Consider the following 8050-nt stretch of genomic DNA (forward strand, 5'->3'; position numbering starts at 1 on the left):
AAGTAAAAGAAAGGAAAGTCAATGGCTGAAGAGGAGGACAAAGTTTTATGGAGCCCAAAAGTAATAGGCAAAGACGTTTTTGGGGGGTATGAGGGATTGGGCTGAATTTTCCTGTGCCAGTCGTAAGTAGCATTTAACAGCCAACTTATGGCCGAGGAAAAGCGTAAAGAGGCTGAACACAAGTCAGCCATGAAACCCCATGAAAAGTTGTACAAGGAAAGCGCCTCCCAAACATTTTCCTACCCACCGAACTAAGTGGAAAATATCATTCTGGGGGTAAATCAAAGCCGATTTGCAGTTGATCAGTGAGAGCAGTTTACAGACACACCACATAGGTAGAAAAACATAGGTATTATACCTTTTTCTGATACACATATATACAGCCGATCCTTTGGCCAATGAAAATTTCATTTAGTTTCTTTTTTAGTGAGGGCGAAGAGGTTTCAAAAACTTTTCTCTAGCCTTTTAAATTTGTCTGGCTTTTCTTTCTTCCCCCGCCTTTTCCATTTTCCAGCATTGCAATCTCGCTCTGCCTCGGAAAAACTTTGTCTGCATTTTTGGCTCCATCTTGGAAGAGGGAAAAACTTTTGCCTTTGCTTTTTGTCATATTAACAGCAGAAAATCATGGGGACGAGGAGCCAGAGAGATGGTTATCAGACACAGAATGGCGACTGCTAAAAATAATTTCTTGCTCTGAGTTTTGTGAAGTTTTTCACCCTACGATTTCCCTGACCACTGACCTGACTTCATCATCATCATCATCATCATTGGCAACGCAATCTTTGGTCACTTTAACTTGTTATATATATTTATATATGTATAACTCCTTATATATGTAAATTCGTATGCAAGAGGAGGCCACAACCACAGGAATCGGAAAGAAATCGCTCAGTAATCAAAAGGGGATGAAGGAATAAAACATTCAATATGCAGAGGGGTTGACCGCTGGGCCAGAAGATACACTTTCTCAAATGCCGTTTAGTGCAGCCAGACGGAAAATTTATTTGGCATAAATTAAATAAATTTCTTAATAAAATAATGTTGAGGGGGATATTCTCCTTTTTTTCTTAAATCAAGATCAATTGAGTTCTTTGCAGAACAGATTGCCTGAAGGGATTTAAAAAGGAGATTTTCTGTTTACTTTTTGCTTGGTGCATTTTCTAGAACAACAGCTTCTTCAAGAGAATAACATTTAAAATGTAGTAAAAGTTTTAATCCTTGAAAATAATTCATTAAGAAAACATTATTTTGTAATTTTAAAGAAACCTGTTTAATTTTCTTAAACGTCTTCATGTGCGAAATTTAAAAATCTGCAACAAATTAATAGTTACCATTGTTGACTAATAAAAAAACTAAAAAATAAAGGAGCTATATATTTTTATGATAAAATAGAGTCATTGGAATTATGATTAACTATTAATTCTTAAATATAATTTGGATAATAATTAAAAATATTAGAAAGTACAACTAGAGAGAACTTAAATAAATCAATTTTCAATTTAATTCCTCTGGTTTTTCTTATCAAATTCAATTTAGGTTTGTTACCAGGGTATTTTCGCATACTTATAGGGAATTCATAAATCTGTGACTTATTTTCTTTGTCACTTTTTACTCCGTCTTGCTACATCCTTGCCTGAGTGCATTGGCGTCTGTTGTCCTTGCCAGCACACACACAGACACACAAACACACGCACAGTGAAAGAAGATTCTCGTACACACACACATTCCCAGGCAGTGCATTGGCAGCTTCCTTTTGGCTTCTTTCACCCATTTCTTTGCACTCTGAAGATTTCTCCGCCATATATACACTTTTTCTTCCCCATTTTTTTTTCCTTCTTGTTGCCGCTTTCTGGCATGTGAATGTACTTGAAGCATTTCCGGTGCACATTACAGTGGAGAACAGCTCGGAACGACGACGACAACATTGCCCATTGTTGGCATATACCGCCAGCTCCCATTCCCAATCCCCATTTTTACCCCGACACCCCTGATCTCATTCCGCTCCTGTTCTATTTTGCCCCTCCTGGAAGAGTCAACTTTTTCAGCGCTTTATTCTATAGTGCACAGAGAAAAATAGCTAACCCAGTGAAAAATTAAATAAAGAGTACTTGGGATTCGGCTTTAAATCGCACTTAAATAAAAGATTAATGAAAAAAGGCATTTAAATGATTTTATTTAACTCTTATAAAGCATATTTAAAAAATGGAGTATCATCTTTATCATTATTAAATGAAATTCTTCAAAATATTAACAAATCTTTAACTTAAATGTCAATACTAACTATCGATTGGCTAAATATATGTTTCATGATTTTTAGTTGTCTCATTTTATTAACACAAAAATTACAAAAATCTTTTATTACAAAATCTTTAGTTTAAATGTCAATATTTACCAGCGATTTGGTAAATATGTGTTTTATAATTTTTAATTGTTTCATTTTGTTAAGATCTATTATAAAAAAGTAACCCACAACAAAAAGGATAAGGGTCTTTAAATTAAAAATATAAAATGTATACGAATAAAATTATTTGTTAAAAAAAATATATGGTAATATAGATATAATAATAGATATTGATAGAATAATATAAATTAGATAAAAATGATTTCATTTTAAAATAACTTTTTATTTTTCCAAAATATATAGCTAGTATGTGGATAATATAGGATTAAATAGAAAACAAATTTTAAATTAATAATCTTACAATTATTTTACAAAGTTATGGTTATAACAACGAATAAATTATATGAATAGTTTTTCCCTACTGCAAGTGCAGCAGAAGCAGTTGAGAGAGCAAAAAGAGGGAAAAAATTATCAATTTAATTTTGTAACTCAACTTCCGTGCGCTGGCTTGACACCCCAGCCCCCCTGCCACGCCCCTGTCCATCCCTTCCAAAAAAACTACCCCACCCACCCCTTTGCCTGCTCACTTAGTTGAACTGTTTTCCTTTCTTTACTCTCCTCACACACTCATTTTTTAAAACTCGCTTTTTTTTCAGCTCGCTTTTTCCGCCTTGCACACTGTTGACACTGACGCCCCAGCCCACCAACGCCCCCCTGCCACGCCCCCTTTGAACACTTGTGGGTTACATAAGCCAGGAGTGTTTGCCTGCTGCATTTCTTGCTGCGCTGCCAACTTGCCGGCTAAATAGCAAAATGCAGCGAATACGCAATATGCGCAAATTACGTATACGTCGTGTGGGCAAATATGTGTTTTTTTTCCCTCCCAGCACACATACATAAACACATGTGTATATACTTAGTTATGCTACAGCTGTATAATGCAGGGCTTACAAATTCATGGAAGCGCAGGAGAATAATGCGAAGTGCAACCTTTTCTGAATAACTTGGTTTTTGCTTACTGCCTTCATTTTTTCCCAGAAGCGGTTTATTACGGAAAAATCAAACTAGTTTTAAATTTCAGGGAAAATAGTTTTAAGGGTGAACATTTACTAAACGACTTTTTATAACAATAATTCATGATACAACTGAGATATTTCTAGTTTTATTTTTTTAACTTGTGTATTCTATAGGCTTTTTGTTTTTCAAAACCCTTAGGATTTTAGCCTTTTCTGAATAAATTGGTTTTTGCTTACTGTTTTCATTTTTTCCCAGAAGCGGTTTATTATGGAAAAATCAAACTAGTTTTAAATTTCAGGGAAAATAGTTTTAAGGGTGGACGTTTTACTAAATTAATTCTTATAACATTGTTTCATTTTATAACCATCATTTGATTAGATTCAATTTTTTATAACATATGTATTTGATATGCTTTTTGTTTGTTCAAAACCCTTTAGATTTTAAATTGTACTACCAATAATAACTTTTAAATTATTTGTATATGTTTTCAACCCATTTATTTTTTTTTAAGTATATTTTGATCAAAATCTAGTTGTGCACTAAGTGATGTTAAGTGAGTAATAAAAATCTAGTTTACTTTCATTAACTAAAACTAGTTATATATTTAGGCTATAACATCCCTATTAAAAACCAAACACGAAAACTTCAGAAACATCAAGATTTAAAAGTAATGCCTAAGCCATTTAGTTTTAACCAAGTTTTCAGCTCATGACCATAACTTTTTTATGAGTATTAACCATCCAAGTTTTCATGGACTACTAAATAAAGTTTATAAAAATATTCAGCGTTTATTTACAGCTTTCTTTGGTGTGATAAACTTCACTTTATACAGCTATTAAAGGGATTGTTTTTCCTTTTTTAGTAACTGGATCAGCACGCTTTAATTTCGTCAGATTTTATTAACTATTGGGTTGAGCCCCCTTTTTTTTGAGATTTCGTACACCAGAGACAAGTTTCATTTCTCATTTATGGCGTTCTTTTTTTTTAGGAGGTACCAGGGGGTCTGAAAAATTTAACTGCTGGCAATTTTCGAACATTTCGCCATTTTCTAGTTTGCTTTTACCAATTTTCCTTTATTTTGCACGCTGCCATTGTTGTTCTTGCTGTTGTTTCTGCTGCCTTTTGGCTTGGTTTTATGCGTTTACCAGGTGAGAGGGGGATTGGGAGGGGGTTGCCAAAGGGGGTGGTGAAACCACAATAGCAACAACACGCAACGCAGGATTTTCGAAAACCCACAGCATAAAACATCAGTTACCCCCCCGCTTTTCACCCACTCACTTGGGGATTGCCTGAACAAACCCGGAGCTCCTTTTCACCCACCCACCGCCCAACGCCCACCGCCCCCTTCCGGTCCTCGCTCTCTACTTTACGAGCTCTGAATACAAAATGGGTTTTCTGTGGGTCTCCTACATTTCACCAGAAACCTCCAGACCCCACACCACCGCCCTCCCGAGTTCCGCTTTTCATCCCGTTTAGAGTGTGGAAGCTTGCCGCGTGAAATTGCCACTTGCTGCACACGCTTCTCGCCTGTTCAACTTGGCCTCCGTCATGGCATCGATGTCGACGATGGCCCGTCCCTACTGTAGGAGCTCCCAGAAACCCCACCTCCAAAGCACTAAAAAAAAATATAGTTACATTTTCTAATTGGCAAAAAAAAAGTTCAATGTAGAGGGCTTTTTAACTGCATTTGAGCTACATAATGTATCACCTATTATAACCAGCGATTACAATAAATTGAAAGTACTACATCAATACCTTACTAAAGCTACAACATTAGAATATTTTTGTTGTAATTACAGTTACTAAATACTATATTTATAGATGGCATATGAACTTTATTCGTTTCTTGTTTCGATTAGAGCATTAGGGTAAGTACTCAATATTTTTTAGTAATTTTTTCGATTTTTTTAATTATTATATTTTATATTATGTTTAATACTTCAAGATGAAAAGCCTATATAAGTTAAAACTGTGAATTAAACTTAATATTACATTTTTATTTTCTTAAAAAAAAATTTGTTTGATACAAATAGATGTGTTAAATAAAAAAAATAAATTAATATTACAATTTTATTTTCTTAAGAAAGTTTGTTTTATACAAATAGATAGGTAAAATTTAAAAAAATTTCATATTACAAATTTATTTTCTTAAACATTTTTGTTTTATTCAAGTAGCTACGTTAAATTAAAAAACTTGATTGGACTGAAATTTTAAAATATTTTTAATATTTAAAAATAACTTATTTTATTTTCTTTTTTCATTTTATTTTTTCAGTGCACTTCTCAACCTCATCTACCCATAAAGTTTATTTCATTTTCGCGCACATTGCGTTCCGTTGTCACAGCCACTCTTCCACCAGCCCCTCTCCCTCTCTCCTCTTCTCTTCTACCCAATTCTTCTTTCTTCTCCTCGCCTCTTCCCCTCCTCTTCCCCTCCTCCAAGCTCGTGGAAAACAAAAGTGGGCGAAATGGCAGCGTCATCGTCATCGAAGTAAAAGAGTGGAACATGAGGTGGAAGAATAGGGAATACGCGGAGGAGGGAAGGCAGTAGAATAAAGAGAGAAATCCCGAAAATCATTTTCACCATCCCAACTGCAGCCCCCTATTGTTTACGAGTGTGTGAGTGTGTATGCAAGTGTGGGTGCACCACAATGCCACCCAAAAGAGGCGAACTGTTTTTTGTAGCATACTTTTATGGGCAGGCGGAACGAGAAGAAACAAACAAGAGAATTTCACTTTATCTTCGCCAGATCAGACTTTTTCACTCCATCTCTCCACAATATTTAACCCGCAAGAATAAAGCAACAAAATTAAACCGAAAAAAAACTTAAATCATAGTAGAACACACGCAATAAATAAAAACAGAAAACATAAAAGCAGCACAAAATCAACGAGTGTAAGGAACAAGACAAACAAAGAGCGGAGAAACAAAATAAAAAGGCAGCAACAAACAGAAAAACAGGCTGACAGAAGCTACAGATAGCAAAAACAGAGAAAGAAAAAACAAAAATGGATAAAATACAAAGCAATCAACGCAGGTTTAAGAAAAGAAAACGAAAAATTACCCAAAATAGTATGAAAAATATTTGCAAAAGATACGAAATTGTAAAACCATTTTGTACTATCCCAATATTATAAAAAAAATTTATATTTACAATTACACATATTGCTAATTATATCTTAATTTTAAATTTTAATTTAAACTAGCTTATACTACATTATTTTACTTGAGAAAATTAAAAAGCTTATTCTGATATATACATCATAAAAATAAATTTTAAATAACATTTAAATTTGTAAAAACAATATAATTATTACCATATTATTAAAACAATTATTTAAAATTCCTTCATATTACATAAATATTTTCATAACTGTTACGTTTCCGTTCTAATTCCAAGTTAACATATAAGATGATGATAATCTGTCAGTTGCACTTATAGCTACCCACATATAATATATTTTTTATACACCAACTGTTTAGTGCAAGTCATTTCTCACATTTTTCTTTTATTTTCCAAAAAATAGTTCACATACCTACTATTTTACCTTCAACTATCCCCCCCCCCCCCCCCCCCCCCCCCCCCCCCCACCATTCCCCTAACCATTTGCAGCCCTTCAAAAAGGAAGGCAAAAGGACCTGAAGAAATAAAGGATCTCGTTTGCTGGCTAAAAATAAAAAAAAAGGGAAGCAACAGCACAAGTCGAAAAAAAGACAAGTGAGTAGAGTAAGGAAAAGCGGAGAAAAATCGGTGGAAAACGAGGAGAGGAGTGGGCGGGTGTAAAAATGGGTGGCAAGAACTGAGGCAAGAAATGTTGATTTTTTTTTTTGTGGCTGTATTCAGTTTTGTATATATTGTGCCACACTGGGGCATTATAACGTTATCCTTCTGGTTATGTTTCCGCTTGCCAGTCAAGCCCAAGCGATGACACGAAGCAAGGGAAATGGGGGGTGGGGGGGTCGGAAAATGTGGGCATGAGTGGGTGGTGGGTGGTGTAGGGTGTAGGAGAAGGCAGCAGCAACAATGGCTGACTGACTGACTGCCAAGAGACACACACACATAAACACAGAGGAAAACCCAAACGCACACACACCAGCAAAGCGAGGAAAGTTCTCTTATTTTTATAGCAAAAACGGGTGGCAGTGGGTGGTGAGAATCGTGGCACGAGTGCAACTTATTTTTATGAGCCACACACACACTCTCACAATCACACTCATACTCACACAGATACAGACACAGCATCGCTGCCAGTGGCAAGCTCATAAAATTTATAACACAACGTCCTTGCCGCCTCCTGACTCCTTGCGGCTTTAGCTACAGCAACAGCACCCACCCAACCACCACCCACAACCACCTACCCCCACCCACTTTTGCCCCCCTATCTTGTCTGTGTGTGTGTGTGTGTGTTTGTGCGACTTATGTTTGAGTTTCGCTATGTGTGCGTGCGTTTGTCGGCGGCTTCGTTTGCTTTTTCATAGCATTTTATGCTTTTTGTGTTGTCGGTGGCTCTTGTTAAAGAAGATTTGGCCAAAATGTCAGAGGGGGTGGCGCCGTGCGATGAGAATGCCGCCCACTTAAGCGCTAAGTGGTGCAACTTTTCCACGAGAAAGGAAATGGCATCGGGATGAGACGAGTTTGAGTTTTCTGTTGGTAAAAGCGGTGGGGAAATAGGGGGTTTTGGTGGTAAAAG

Source organism: Drosophila suzukii, chromosome 3 (assembly GCF_043229965.1).
Source record: "Drosophila suzukii chromosome 3, CBGP_Dsuzu_IsoJpt1.0, whole genome shotgun sequence".
Classification (NCBI taxonomy): domain Eukaryota; kingdom Metazoa; phylum Arthropoda; class Insecta; order Diptera; family Drosophilidae; genus Drosophila; species Drosophila suzukii.